This window comes from Rhinopithecus roxellana, chromosome 10 (assembly GCF_007565055.1).
Source record: "Rhinopithecus roxellana isolate Shanxi Qingling chromosome 10, ASM756505v1, whole genome shotgun sequence".
Taxonomy (NCBI): Eukaryota; Metazoa; Chordata; class Mammalia; order Primates; family Cercopithecidae; genus Rhinopithecus; species Rhinopithecus roxellana.
This window is the reverse complement of record NC_044558.1, coordinates 64,344,464-64,357,667: the sequence shown is the minus strand read 5'-3', so window position 1 is coordinate 64,357,667 and position 13,204 is coordinate 64,344,464. Positions and strand designations below refer to the sequence as shown.

General features: G+C 49.9%; 2 protein-coding genes across 5 annotated transcripts in view; both read right to left on the bottom strand.

The window, feature by feature from the left end:
* LOC115900047 (disco-interacting protein 2 homolog C-like) overlaps positions 1–13,204 on the bottom strand; it is a 208,349-nt gene that overhangs the window by 106,781 nt on the left and 88,364 nt on the right. The window lies entirely within an intron of this gene.
* The window catches only part of LOC104661473 (disco-interacting protein 2 homolog C), a 313,197-nt gene that overhangs the window by 275,337 nt on the left and 24,656 nt on the right, over positions 1–13,204 (bottom strand). For 2 of the 4 annotated variants that reach the window (XM_030939979.1, XM_030939984.1), the window contains exons 1-3: positions 12,621–12,910; positions 12,366–12,494; positions 10,448–10,565 (exon numbers count right to left, since the gene is read on the bottom strand). The gene's annotated coding sequence lies outside the window, so the exon portion shown is untranslated. Of the gene's footprint in view, positions 1–9,490; positions 9,598–10,447; positions 10,566–12,365; positions 12,911–13,204 lie in introns of those variants that run through there. The other 2 variants (XM_030939981.1, XM_030939985.1) reach the window with 2 other exon arrangements.

Sequence of the window (13,204 nt, the reverse complement as noted above, 5' to 3'; positions counted from 1 at the left end):
TTTTCCATCCCACGGCAACCGGCCTTGCTAGGGGCTTCCTCGGGGACCACCGACCTCACGCCACCACCCCTCAACTACTTCAACTAAACTACATCATGGCAGAGGCCTCTCCAGGCAGACCAGCCCTGCCGAGTCCTGCTTCATGGCAAACCCTCCAGGCAAACGTCCTCAGCCTCCTCCAGGAGGCTGTACTCAGAAGGTGTCCTCATTTACTTCTGTGGCTCTGAGACATTTAACTAGAGCCCAACACACCTCTTCCTGTTCACATAGTATTGAGTTAACAGATTTTTATGAGTAAACTTTCACTGGGAAGAACACCACTTCAGGAGCCCCAATGACCACAATGAAAATGTTTTTATTTCCCCTTACATGACATCCTCAAGGCCAGGTCCAGGGAACGTTCTGGATCTCAGATAATGGCTTATCCACCTCATAGTAAGTCTTGGTCTTGTCTCACAAGCTATCAAATGCTGCCCAGAAGCAGGAAAAACCACACAATGTGGCAGGAAGGGGCAACCAGCGTGAGTTCTAAGGCCAGACCACCCGGGTCTGCTGACAGTGTGGCTTCAGGAGTTTCCTAAACCCTCTGCTCTCCAAGTTTCATGTCAGAAAAATGCGATGATAACCGTGGCCACCTGGCGGGATGACGGGAACACACAAGTAACAGTGTCAGCAGGTGACTTGCTGGGCATGTGACAAGGCCACACTGCCATAGGTTGCCCCACGTGAAATCCAATTCGTTAAAAAAAAAAAAAAATTACCCCAAACCTACAATCCTATAAAGGTCATTAATCCTAGCTATCCCTCAAGGCATTGAACAATCAATAATGAGCCATCCCCCTGCGCTGACCTGCCTCAGCCCCACCCTCCGGAAACCAAAACTCCACAGCAGCCACTGCCTCAGCCCCACCCTCCGGAAACCCCGCATCCACACCAGCCACACAGGATGAGGGCAGGGAAGGAGCAGGACTGTGTCTTGGGAACTTAAACTCTGGAAGCTGAGTCAAATCAGTGCTGCTCAAATCTTGTCACCAACGATCTTGTTAAATTGGGAGATTCCTTCTTGGGGGGGGCTCGAGGGAACCTGAGGCTCTGCACTGAGTGAGGTGAGCACTCGTGCTGGAATGAGACGGCAGGGAAAGCAACCGAATCTGGGGGTTGCAACTGTCTGAGGCTTGGGTCCCGCCGGGAAAGTGGCACCAGAGCCCTCAAGACAGCAGCAGAGGTCCCAGGAGGCAAGTCCAGGCGCAGAGACTCGTGGACCCAAAGCTTGCTCCAGGGCCAGGAGGGGCTGCTGCTCTGACAGCCACAAGGCAGGCAGCCTTCGAGCTCCTCCAGCTGCCGTCCTGCAGGCAGGGAGGACAGTGCCCAGACCACCCCGTGGGCTCCCCCAGCCTGCCAGGCTGATACTCTTACTCCAGTCACTGACAAGAGTCCCCATGCTCCAAGCTAGGTTGAAACAGTGCCCTAGGCCTCGGGGCACATGCACCCCCCTGCAGGGCCACTCCTACCCAACACCTGGGGATGGCTATTCCCACACACCCCCAAACTCACAGCACAACTTAAAAATGAAAGTCAGAAGATACAGCCAGGAAACCAATGCTCAAGAAGCAACTCCAGGGTGACTATTCCTAGAGTTATTGCTACAGAACATCTTTACAAACATTTCCAGGGTGACTTCCTATTGCTGTTGGAAATCTTTAAAGTTCTTCATTTTAAAATTAGTTTTTTTTTTTTTTTTTTGAGACGGAGTCTCGCTTTGTCGCCCAGGCTGGAGTGCAGTGGTGCAATCTCGGCTCACTGCAAGCTCCGCCTCCCGGGTTCACGCCATTCTCCCGCCTCAGCCTCTGAGTAGCTGGGACTACAGGCGCCCGCCACCACGCCCAGCTAGTTTTTTGTATTTTTAGTAGAGATGGGGTTTCACCGTGTTAGCCAGGATCATCTTGATCTCCTGACCTCGTGATCCGCCCGTCTCGGCCTCCCAAAATGCTGGGATTACAGGCGTGAGCCACGGCGCCTGGCTAGTTTTTTGTATTTTTAGTAGAGACGGGGTTTCACCGTGTTAGCCAGGACGGTCTTGATCTCCTGACCTCGTGATCCACCTGCCTCGTGATCCATAAAATTAGCTTTTATTACACTGTCTCCCTATTCTACCAAGACTCTAGAAAACGAAACCATTACAAATTCCAATTCTATCTTATAGCAAGTTAGAAATACACACGTTTCCTCAAAGGATTCTACGTGTTTCTGTGGCGATATCCTTTCCATGCCCCATGCTACTGCCCACAACAGGGGAGGCTTTTCCAACCCAACCCAGAGACCCTGAGACAGGCCCCTAATGAATCGTCTGCCAACTCCATTTTCCATAAAAACAGTATTGAAAATGAGCTTATTCCAACCCAATCCAGGTACCGAGACAGGCTTGCCCTAAAGGATCATCTGCAAACTCCATCCTTCCATTAAAAACAGTACTGAAAATGAGCGTATTACCACTTTTTAAAAATTACTGTAAAGTGGACAGTGTTCAGTTCTGTGAATTTCGGCACAAATATTCCCATCATCATCATCACACAAGCAGAACAGTCCAACAGCCCCAAACCCACTCACGGGGCCTCATAAGCATACCCTCCCATTCTCAGCAACCACCGTCTCCATGTTCTCCCATCCCCCGGGTCCGTCTTTTGCGAGTGTTGTGGCAAAAGACTCGCAAAATCACGATTTCCTGGGCATCGTGCTTGGAGGTGCACCCAGGGTGTCCTGTGATCAACAGCCAGGCCTCGGGGCTGCTGGGTATTTATTATTCCACGTATGGCTGTGGCACATTGTAACCTGTTTTGGGCAACTATAGACAGCGCTATTAACATCTGGGCACAGTTTTTCTTAAACATCAGCTTCTGTTTCTCTAGGGTAAATACCCAGGATTGGGGTCACCGGGACCCCACGTTTGTGTGAGTTCAGTTTTGTAAGAAACTGCGAAGCTGTCTGCACCGTGCTGAACCCCAGCATCGCACAGGAGTCCCGACTGCCTGTCCTCACCAGCACCTGGGGCTGTCGGAAGACCTTAGGCAGGCGCTCCAGCAGGGGTGTGAACAAATTCACTGCGGCTTCGGTGCACATCTCGGTGCAACCAGTCACGCTGAAGGTCATTTCAGATGCTTTCGGGCCATCCTCCCGTCCTTCTCAGCGAAGCATCTGTTCAGGTCTCTGCCCGCTTTTAAGTCAGGTGGTTTGTTCTCTGTCATGAGCCGTGGGAGTCCTGTGCATTCTGGATACGAGTCCTTTGCCGGCTGCATGGTTCATAGACATCTTCTCCCCACCTATAGAAAATGTGTCTCTTGGCCTGTGTGGCCACCTGTCTCTTAGCCAGGTGGCTCATGCCTGTAATCCCAAGCACTTTGGGAAGCCGAGGCAGGCAGATCACGAGGTCAGGAGATCGAGACCATCCTGGCTAACACAGTGAAATCGTCTCTACTAAAAACACAAAAAAATTAGCCCGGCATAGTGGCGGGCGCCTGTAGTCCCAGCTACTCGGGAGGCTGAGGCAGGAGAATGGCATGAACCCGGGAGGTGGAGCTTGCAGTGAGCCGAGATCGCACCATCGCACTCCAGCCTGGGCGACTGGGCAAGACTCCGTCTCAAAACAAAAAAAAAAAAAAAAAAAAAGGAAAAAATGTGTCTCTTCCACTCCCTAGGGGTGTCTTTTACATTAAAAGTTCAATTTTGATGAGTCTTACCTACTTGTTTTCTTCCTTGATTATGGGGATCATTGATTATGGCGATCATGGTACCATGGCTAAGAGCTCTAACCCTAGGTCTCGACAATTTCCGTTTCTTCTACAGGTTTTGTAGTTTGGTATTTTACATGCAGGGCTATGGTCCACCTTAATTTACATACAGGAATTTCTCCTCGTTTTCATGCGTTTGCATACAGCTGTCCCATAATTCCAGCACCATTTGTTGAAAAGACTCAATATTCCACTGAACTGCTTTTGCGTCTTTGGGTCTGTTCTGGACTCCACTCTGTCAGCTGACCCGTGTGTCCATCCTGAGCATGATCTACGACTTTAGTGGCCATCTCTGTGAAAAAAGTAATTCTGTCTAGAAGCAAAAACCACACTAGAATCACTCTGAGATTCTTCCTGTTGTCAGGAGAGCAGAGCCACCGCCTGAAGCAGAGGTGCGGCCTCAACAGCTCCCAGGCAAAATCTTAACACACAATGGGGAAGGCAATTCATTTCAAGATAGTTACCAAGGGCCACAACGTGAGACCAGCATAGCCATGAAAACTGCAATAATTTCACAACAGAATGAAATTCATAAAGAACTGCCGAGAAGCGTGTGATAAGTTACATAAATCACTGTACCTTAAATTCTGACGGTTGACCAGAACAGCAATAGCCTCACGGTACAAAGAGGCGAAAGGTAGGTAGGCGTGGTTTCCACACCACACAGGGCCTGCAGGAAACGGACACTCTTCCTCTAAACAGGAGATCCCGGGACTGATGTGATAAACCATGGTGAGAAGCACGGAACTGTGCAAGCCGGAGTCGCGGCCTGGGCCCCACCATGGATCCTGTGTCCATGAACGACGAGGTTCGAATGTCAGGCCGGGACAACTGAGGCAGTTATCAGGGGACAAGAAAATGAGCGCATGGTGCGAGGCAAAGGTATGAAACTGCTCAGCAACTTCGAGTCAAGTGGGACAAACTGACTCAAAATACAGGTTCTAGGCCGGGCGCGGTGGCTCAAGCCTGTAATCCCAGCACTTTGGGAGGCCGAGACGGGCGGATCACGAGGTCAGGAGATCGAGACCATCCTGGCTAACACGGTGAAACCCCGTCTCTACTAAAAATACAAAAACTAGCCGGGCGAAGTGGCGGGCGCCTGTAGTCCCAGCTACTCGGGAGGCTGAGGCAGGAGAATGGCGTAAACTCGGGAGGCGGAGCTTGCAGTGAGCTGAGATCTGGCCACTGCACTCCAGTCCGGGCGACAGAGCGAGACTCCGCCTCAAAAAAAAAAAAAAAAAAAAAAAAAAAGGTTCTAAAACCACCACAGCGAGCTGTTCCTCGGCTCTGGAAAGACTAAGCGACTAACGCCCACACTGAGCATCTGCTCCCAGAGATGACCCTGGTGACGCAAGGCCCAGCTCCTCCAAACCCGCGCCGAACCTCAGCGAGGAACTTTGCTGGTATCTTACGGCATATCGACATGTTCCTTTAAAATGTGGTATTTCATCAACAATGCAGGCGCCAGCTTTGACTCATACACATTTCGATTAAACAAGATAATTTACACCCTGACCATGCCAGGTAAGAGTTTACTACAATCTTAAAACAGAGCCAGAGGCTACAGTCTGCTCCTACACAACACCACATCACTACAAGTTCGATGGGTTTTTACTTTCCATGTCTTCACTTGCCTAGTGCTAGAAAGCAGATTAAAAACAGAAGGAAGCCAGAAACACTACTGAATGAGACTCAAATATCTTGCAGTCATCATCCTGATGAGATGTTTATTAAACAGAAATGTTCTCCCCTGTAGAAAGCAGCACACATCAACACGCACCGATAACTGTCGCCAGCATTCCAGATCATCTTCCCTTCCCGGCCACAGTGCAGGGCAATGGTCCACGCACACCTGCAGACCCACGGAAAGCGGGCTGACACAGCCAATTCTTGTAGTGAGCAGGCCAGGGTGCACTCAAAGTGCATGTCTTTCCAGAGGGCCACCACGGAAAGTTACACATTTATTCCACCAGTTAATGGCACTGCACCAAACATTTCTGTAAGATTCTCTAAGCAAGCTTTTCCTTCCGCCTAAAACGGTCCGACACAAACTGAAAAAGTTCTTGGAGCTGCCAAAGATTTCAATATCTCCTTAACTATAGTCTTCATTTTTAAGGTGTGGGGTAAGATCATATAATCCCCAACTAGGCTCCTGATGCTGTGTGTGGCATCCAGCAACAGCATGTTCCATTCCTGGATTACATTTGAGTCAAAAGTCCACAGTGAGAACAATTTCTGGTGAATGAACCACCAGGCAGGAGGGCAATTCCGCTGGGCAACTCTTCACACACAGCCCAGGAGCTGAGGGGAGAGGAAGAGACCCACGCGCGTCCACCGTGCTCACACGCCCTTGGAATGACCCCCACTCTTAGAGGCCCGGACCCAAGGGAAATCTGACCTGAAAATGGGCAAACCTTCACTTTGACAGAGGGACAGGGACTCGGGGCCACAACTTGACCTCAGAGCAACACAAGTGCAGACACAGCACCCCAGGACACCCTCCCCACCCAAATTCAAGGAGGAAAACCAACACCCCGCCCCTTTGCAGAAACCCCCGGCTGCTGGAGCAGACGCCTGCCGGCGTGTGCAGCCTCTCCCGTCCCACGTTCCGGGCTCAACACCTGTGCCTCAGCCCTGGCACTGCTCGCCACACCCACAGGTGTGCCAGGAGGGGCAGGTCCTAAGGTCTCCACTGCACCAAAGCCTGCAAGGCAAAGGGGCCGCTCCCTCCAGCAGGAGTCCAGAAGCACAGACTGCACCAGCGACAAGGCGTGAGAATTCTCCCCTCGGTCTCCGAGTCTCCAGTCTGTTGCCCGCCCGGGTGTTCTGCCAACGGCGAGGCCCAAGCTGGGCGGCACATTTGGTTCTCACCATTTCCCTTGTCAAGATCAATACTGCAAACATATCCAATTCATCCTGTCACTAAAAAGGAAATAATCCGCCATCTCCATCACAGATGATGCAATCAGGTTTCCATTACCGGGTTTTGTTTTTTTCTTTTTTTTTTATTTTGAGATGGAGTTTCTGCTCTGTCGCCCAGGGTGGAGGGCAGTGCTGCGATCTCGGCTCACTGCAACCTCTGCCTCCCAGGTACAAGTGATTCTCCTGCCTCAGCCTCCCAAGTAGCTGGGATTACAGGTGCCTGTCACCATGCCCGGCTAATTTTCATATTTTCAGTACAGACGGGGTTTCACCATGTTGACCAGGCTGGTCTCGAACTCCTAACCTCAGGGGATCCACCTGCCTCCTCCTCTCAAAGTGCTGGAATTACAGGCAGTAAGCCATCATGCCCAGCCATTACTGCTGTAATTTCTAAGCCACTCTCTCACACCCACTCCCATTTTTTTTTTTTTTTAAAGAACCAGCTTTATGCCTGTATTTCTTCCAGGAGAACCAGTTCCCATTTGAAGTACAAATAAGACACCACGTTTAAAAACCAAAAACGCCCATTTGCACAGAAGTCTCCAAATACCCAGTCGATTTGAGCCTTGAGAATAAGATCAAGCTGTTGGCTGAATACAACTTCCCTTTCCCTCTGTCTGCCTGTGAGTTAGACACAAGGACGAAGCCACGAGCTAGGGACATAAAGGCAGGAACCACCAAGGTAGCCGAGACTCCAAATAAAAGCTGGAAGGACCAACACAAATGCACCACACCCTGCACGCCCTCCTCTCCTTCCTTTTCAGAACTTCCAGAGGATGAAACAGGGACCTCCTCAGACGTCCCACGGTGCAGGCGGCCAGAGGGGAAGGCGGTGGCAGCCTGAATGAGGCGACCAGGAAATCACATTCCACAAACAGAAATTCTCCATGTGCTTTACATCCTCTGTCTCTGAAGAACTGTGCCAGTCTAACAGTCGCTAGAAAACCGCCTTCAAGTGTCATTTCCCATTTCAAGCAAAGAAAACAGTGGTGGGGCATGAGGGAAAAACGTAGCCATGTGTTCTGGAGTATTAAATAAGTTTTTTTCTGTTATAAACATATAATGTTACATTCTCAGTTTTCTGTGTAATTGATATGCTTCCTAAGTAGCAGACATAGCAATAAAAAGTGAATTCCAAGTGTAAGATCGGAGGACCCGTTCACATGGCTTCAGGATCTGCTACTGTGTTTCAACTTAAGAAAATGGTTCTGTGCGTTGGTAACAAGGCCTGAGAGTCTATGTGAGAGTCTGTGTGGATGGAATCAGGGTTCGTCTTGGCTCCCTAGCAGAAGATGTTACACTGTTACATTATCTTCTACAAGAAATCCTGAAAAAATGAAGGCTGAATAGACATCCACACCTTCCCAAAATAATCCAAATGTCCACCGATATGAAAAACAGATGAATTACCGGTTTCCATCATGGAATATTCCTCAGCAGTAAAAACAAACTATAGCCACAGGTGCCAACTAGGATAAAGAAAACCTTGTAAACACGCTTAAAGTGAACTGACTAGGCGGAATTCCTCGATGACAGGCATCTGCTCCAAAAGGGTACTGTTCTGAATCCTGTGATGTAGAATTGTAGTTAGCAACCCTGTTTCGGGGCACATCTAGAAAAAAGCAAAATAATGACTACACAGTTTTACATTCTTTGTAAATTATACCTATTACTATGAAAATTCTAAAAATGTGAAAATCTTCCCAACTGTTCTTGGACAAGCTTCAAAATAAATACCCTGGCATTGCTTGCCACACCCACAGGTGTGCCAAAATCAATGAAAATATAGCCCAAGTTAGTAGAATCGAAACCTGAAGATGTATGTACGAGCCGTCCCTGCCTCGCTATCTATACATCGTGTAGAAATTTAAGAGCAGGTAGTGACACTGCAATGCAAGGCTCAAACCAACTGGGTATTTGGAAACTTCTATGCAAATTGGCATTTTCGGTTTTTAAACACGGTGTTATTTGTACTTCAAACAGGTTACTGTTTGGTTCCCTTGGAAAAAATATAGCCATAAACCTGGTCTAAAAAAAAAAAAAAATACGGGAGTGGGTATGAGAGAGTAGCTTAGAAATTTTAAAAGTATCAGCAGGGAGCAGTGGCTCATGCCTGTAATCCCAGCACTTTGAGAGGCAGGCCCCACGGGGCTTTTGAAGACACCAGTCTCCTCTGCTGCCTTCCTGCTGGACTGACCCCAGGACATTCACTGGGTTTCCACCCCTGTCTCATTCAACATCCCAAGGGTGGTCTTCATCCTCATCTGGGGCTCAGCTCTGCCCCAATTTCCTAAATCTCTGCCTTCAGAGCCTGAAAACACCCACGCCCAGGGTCACCCTGAGGCCACGTTTACCCCAGAGACTCCCAATTTTATGTTTTCCCAGCATCGCCTTAGTGATCATTTATCCTGTAAATTCCGACTGCCTTCACACCTCACCCCTGCTGTCTCCCAGCGGACCCCACCCAGATGCACCTGCCCCAGACCCCACACCCAGGTCTGTGCACGCTGCCCTGCTCTGCCCATGTGGGGACCACCTCTCTTTCTTGAGGAATCAGCTGGCGATCATCTCCTTGTGGAGGGCTGCCCTGACTTCCAACTCTCTCCAGCAAAGGCAGAAGCCATCCTCGGTACTTCCCCAAAACTCAGGCCAAGGATGAAGATGGCGCAGATGCTAGCTGTGCCTGGGATGCCATGGGCAGGGTCCCCAGATGCTCTGCACATGGCCCGGGGCACCGCCTGAACACAGCAAGTGCTGAAGAAACAAAACTGACGTGCGCTGACCTCTGATAGGGCCTCCTTCACCATCCACATCTGTCTCCCCTCTGGACAGTAAAATCCACAAGACACGGAGGGCTTGTCTCACTCATCTTCAAACTCCCAGGGTCACCCTGGCAGGTAAAGGGAACTCAAATGTCTTCTGAAGGAAGCGGCTGGTTAGCTGCCGAGTTAAAGGGCCTCTGAAATTCAGAGCTCTGCATAGGAGTCCAGCACACTTTTTTATGAATGACTCCAACCACGGCAGAAGTGGCCGTGGAACCAGTGCTAACCAATTCAGGGTTTGTTCACTGTTTCTCAGTTCATTATCTCAACTCATTCTCACAGAGCAGCCGCGCACAGATCCTCAGACGTCTACACAGAGTGGGACAATGGCGCCAAGTCACGTGAACGTCCTGTTGCAGACTGGGAGACACCGGTCAGACACGGACCCAGGCAGAGCACAGACCTTCCGTTAAATCGGCTCCGTATAAACAGCACTCCCTGCCAGGCCCTTTCCTATCTGCACAGCTTCTACAAATTCAGCTCTCGCACCTGACACCTAAGAATACTGCACACTCCCATGTGAACCGCCCCATTTACCTCCCAAAATGACCCAGCATGGCCGAGTACAAACCATTTCAACATAAGGGAACTGGAGGGCATGTGGGGCTTTCTCGAGTCCCTGTTGCCTCCTGATGGGAAGACCCAATGCTTCACACCCCTAGTGAAGGGCGGGTCTCTTCAGCCCCCTCAGAGTCGAGAAAACCCTTGTTCCCTTTCTCAAGGCCACACAAAACCAAGTCACAAAGCAGGGTGGAACCTCGACTCTCCGGGTTCAGGTCATGTCGACTTTACGACCTGCTGCTATGAACCCGGCTTTGACCTGGAGCTTAAATCAGCATTAACTAATTTCACTTTCCAGGACCAACTTCAAAGGCCTGCAAAGCCAGAGAAGGGAGAGGAGATGGAACACGCCCTCACCTCAGACCTGCTGCAAGCACACACTTCTCAGATGCGTCCCAAGGTGCACAGCGTGTCCGATGCCTGTTTCACATCCGCCGATCTGCAGGTCTTCTATGTGGCATCAGCCTCCTGGGCACTGGGAACAAGAGCAATAATGGCAAGTCCCCTCTGCAGCAAAGGTGAGGCAAAGGGACCCAACGCAATGGAACTCACCTTTTTCTGACAGTCTCTAAACAGAAGGAAAATACTGTACAGCCAACTTCCCCTCACGCAGGTTTATTTACCTGTGACTCAGAGGCCATGACAGACAACTTCAGGTTCTTACCGATTCCTATGTTCCCCATCCAGGCAGCCTTTGTTTTTAATATCGTACGAACTTGCCAGTTTTCTAGGCCAAAATCAGCAAATATTGGCAGCTTGCTACGGTTCAACTGAATAAAATATGATCATGGCCTTTTGTGAAACCATGAAGAAAAGGTGGATATCTCAATATGTGTTTCCAGACTGGCTTTGTTCCTGAAGCACTAACTCTGTTCTACTCAGGATTTTAGACACTGAAGAATAAACATCAATATCCCACCGAGAAAACCAAGAGAATGAAATAATTTTGCATCCACCTTGGAGCCTTTTTAGGACAAGGCAGGACACAAACTTTTAAAAAGCTGCAGTTGTCCCTCTGTGTACACAGGGACATGGATTCCAGAACACGCCCCGAGTTGACCCAAATCTACGTATCCACAGGACCCCGCGGCCACCCTATGGAACCGCATGTAGGAAACGTCGGCCCTCCACAAAGCCAGGTTTTTCAGTAAGGGTTTGGTTGGAAAAAAAATTAACAGAAGTGATCCTTCGAAGCTCAAAACCTATGTTGTTCAGGGTCAGCTGCATTTACTACTTGTCTCATATTCTGAGGCCTGAAAGCCATCATTCTCGATACCTTCACGTGATGGTTAACAAACTAACTGTTCCGATTAGAAAGAGGAAAATGCTTATTTTTAAGCTGACAATGAGAGTGGAAGCGGCTACGGTGAACGGAGAACAGACCTAAGCAAGCACCAAGGCTGGGGTGACTGCCTGTGCTCAGACCCACCAGCGCCTGTTCCTCCATCTCCCTCTGCTGAAAGGGATAACCGCTTCTCCCCCACGACTAAAGGGCCTTTTTAAATGTTCACACGAGAAGTGCTATGAAAAGCTGAACGTCACAGATTACATGTTTAAAAATAAACATTAACGTAAGCATTTAACCAGCCCATTATGATTTTTTAAAACAAGGTATTAAGTTCTTGGGTGTGGTGGCTCATGGCCGTAATCCCAGCACTTTGGGTGGCCAAGGTGGGTGCATCACCTGAGGTCAAGAGTTTAAGACCAGCCTGGCCAACATGGTGAAACTCCGTCTCTAACGAAAATATGAAAATTAGCCAGGCATGGTGGCAGATGCCTGTAACCCCAGTTACTTGGGAGGCTGAGGGAGGAGAATCACTTGAACCCAGGAGGGAGAGTTTGCAATGAGCCGAGATCGTGCCATTGCACTTCAGCCTGGGCGTTGAGTGTGAAACTCCATCCCAAAAAGAAAAAAAAGTATAAAGTTTTCCTTCCAAGGAACCTATCATTCAGCCACCGAGGTATCCTAGAGCTACTTATTCAGCCATGAGATATACCACAGGAGACAGAGGCGAACAGGACACAGTTCTTCCCTGAAAGAAAGCTTCACCCTCAACAGAAGGGAGGCGCACACTCCGGATGGAATCGGCATAGGGAGCAGATGCTGCTGCAGGTGGAACTGGCTGCACAGAGCACCCGCTCAAGTGCCTGAGAAATAAGGAGCGGTTAGTGGCATCACCTTCCATACCTGAGCTGGGGCGGTGGGGAGCCTGTCATCACCACCACCACCCGGGACAAAGACCCCCAGAACCACACAACGAGCTTACAAACTCACCGAGGCGACGACCGAGCAATGCGCGTGGAGTGATGCGAACACGCAGACGTCAGGGCCACGCGCGGCGTTGGTTTTGTGCATCGACTTGAGCGTGCCCGGGGTGCCCAGATGGCTGGTTCTGCATTATTTCTGTGTGAGATGCATGTTTGCCTCTGGACTGAGTGGAGACCCATCTTTGCCAGTGTGGGGGGCACCACCCTATCCACCCAGGGCCCGAGTAAAACAGCAAGGTGGGGAAAACTGGGTTCACTCCACCTGTCTGGCTGATGGGCCAGTAACATCCGTCTTCTGCCGCCCGTGCTCCTGGGTCTCAGCTCCTCAGACCCGGTTGGGATCTGCACCCTCCGCTTCTCAAGTCTTCAAGCCACACCCTCCCAGGACTCTAGCTTGCAGGCTGTGGGTTCTGGGGCTTCTTGGACTCTGTAGCCCCTGCAGCAAGCCTCCCCCTGGAGACACACGCACACCCGGCTGGCTGTCTCTCTGGAGAGCCCTGACTAAAAGCCGCCCCTAAAAGTGGTCTTCAGAGTTTCTTTCTAGCCCTAAGATCCCAGGGCCCCTCCCACAATTCTAGGTGGAAAGGTGAATGGAGAACAACGGACAGAGGTGTGTGCCGAGGACACGCCAGGCAGCGGCGCTGGGCAGGAGGGCACTAACGCTCTCTCACTAAGCAAAGAATCAATGTTGCTTGCCACAAAAATGAGAACAGTAAAGATTTCTTCAAACAGAAATGAGTTTGTTTCATGATTTGCTCTTAATACATAAGAAATCATAAAAGTAGGCCTATTAACAATTACATAAGTCTTTAGAGGCCCTTGAACTACTTCTGTCCCTTGTGTTTT